Here is a 2,333-nt window from a genome sequence, read left to right on the forward strand (position 1 = left end):
TATTTCCTACAAAAAAAGTATTTGACTTTAAAATAAGTAAAATCTATATCACTCGTACGAAACTATAAACTTAGATAACCAAACGAATGTGCTTCCTATTGCATCCTCGATAAAAAGTATTTTTTCATTTGGTTGAAAAATGTCTACCTTCTCCACAAAAACTCTATCATTCCAAACTTTCCAACAAGATATACTAAGAGGAACATGATGCACTTTTATTTTTGAATCTATAGATACAATTTGCCTTTTGTACCAACTCCATCAATACACACATCTTACATTTATAATTATTATCGATATCTCCGATATCTCCATGACTCACATTCTTCAATTTTGACTGCAAAATAATATAAAATTGTTTTAAAAATTTTATATGGCATGGTGAATATTGTAAGAACACATCAAGTATAAATGCAAGTGTTGGGTAAATAACAATTTGATAATTTAATGAATAAGAAATTAAATGTTCATCATTCTTCTATTCCCCTCCCCTAGCACATACTAGACAATGAAAATTATCAAATAAAGAAAATTTTAACTATCTTCGAATTAAAAAATATCCATAATATAATCCAAAAAAAAAATCCAAATTGATTCAATCATGTTCTAACACAATGAAATCGTCTCAAAGAAATGCTTCAACTGTTCACTCGATTAGTGTAAAAGAAAAGTATATTACCTTCAACCTTAGCACAACATCCAGTACTGCTAGTTTAGCAAATTGTTCTTTGTCGAGAGAGAATTTTCATAGCAATTTTCATCAAATCTGACTTGAATCTATCTGCATCGTATAAGAAAAATGATTATATAGATTGGAAACAAATTCATCACTCAACATAACAGTTGTATTTTGATTTAACCACTGGTTCAAATAAAGCTAATGGGAGAACTTCAACCAATACATATGTCCCACATCAAAACTTTCACTGCCCACATCAATAGAAGCATAGAAATAAATATATACATATTTGTTCGAAGTTGCACATTCATGAATCATGACTCAAGTATTAAGAATATCCCATACTTGGATTTTGTCCTTTGCCTTTTGCAGCAATGCACTTTGTGCACACTTAGCAGCCATTTTATATCCTACAAAATCACAAGGCCATTATATAGATAGTACAACTAAAAACCTATCATTCAATTAATCAATTTGTATTTAAAAGTAACAAGTGAACTGAAGATACCATCAGTAATTGTTCTATAAACTGATAGTGCAAATGAGAACATAATACAAAAATAATAATAAATGCTGCTTTATAAATTATTGACCAACCCAAAAAAAGAGTGGCGAAGTGGAAGTGGAATTTAGGAAATTGATAAGTTTATGCACCTTACAAACTTACAAGCTACCTCAGGTAAGACTTGAGTGGATGCTCAATGCTTTGCAAGAGGTTCAATTCCCATTCTTATAGCAAACGTCGGGTGCGCTTTGGGCCCCATCGACACGTTTGTTGATAAGAAGGAATCATTAGTACAGACTTCTCATTACAGCTAGTGGAGCATCTACTTTAGAAAAGTAGAGCATTATTTGACAGGATAACACTACTTTGACAGGACAACACTACTGATAGAGCATCTACTTTTAGAAAAGTAGAGCATTATTTGACAGGACAACACTACTTTGACAGGACAACACTACTGATAGAGCATCTACTTTTAGAAAAGTAGAGCATTATTTGACAGGACAACACTACTTTGACAGAACAACGCGAATCTTTGGGTCCACCATGCTTATACTTTGAAGTTGCCCATTCTGGTTACACAATCCTGAAGGAGATACGTAGCATGTGAAAGTTGTTTGTCGCATTGTTCGAATGCGGGGTACCAGCCATTCCACCAATTATCTTTTCCTCGACACTTATTGCATTCTTATTTTTTGAGGGAATGGATAATTCTGAGCTGCTGCATCGTATTGACGTCTCGGATGGCAGCTCTTTGCTCAATAGTGTGTAGATCTTCTGTGATTTGGTGGAACTCTTCTTGTGGGATTGGTTTCCCATGTCTTGTGTTAATCTTTCTTTGGTATTGCTCAGCGAAATCAAGAGGGTTTGGACCATCTTGTTCAGCAACTCCTGAGCTTGAGGTTGTGGCTGGTTCTGGACTTCCTTTATAGCTGGTACCAGTAAAGTGAGTTGATCTAGGTGTTGCTCCGTCCATTCTGAAATATTAACACAGGAATTAGACGAGATAGATGTAACGCCCGCCCTCCCTGCTACTCAAAGGGACGGGGCTACTTACTTACTTAACTATTCCAGGATACATGCATATTTAAAATTTCTTTCTTATAACATAAAGCAGCGGAAATGTCATAAACTTATACTGGAATATAA

At 34.3% G+C, this 2,333-nt stretch overlaps 1 long non-coding RNA gene across 1 annotated transcript; it reads right to left on the reverse strand.

The window, feature by feature from the left end:
• Positions 1–209: 209 nt before the first annotated feature.
• On the reverse strand, positions 210–1,086 carry LOC121987433. Its single transcript, XR_006113586.1, has 3 exons — positions 1,025–1,086; positions 680–781; positions 210–337 (listed from the first exon to the last, which is right to left on the reverse strand). It is a non-coding gene; the product is annotated as an uncharacterized LOC121987433 (long non-coding RNA).
• Positions 1,087–2,333: the final 1,247 nt, after the last annotated feature.

This window comes from Zingiber officinale, chromosome 5B (genome assembly GCF_018446385.1).
Source record: "Zingiber officinale cultivar Zhangliang chromosome 5B, Zo_v1.1, whole genome shotgun sequence".
Lineage (NCBI taxonomy): Eukaryota > Viridiplantae > Streptophyta > Magnoliopsida > Zingiberales > Zingiberaceae > Zingiber > Zingiber officinale.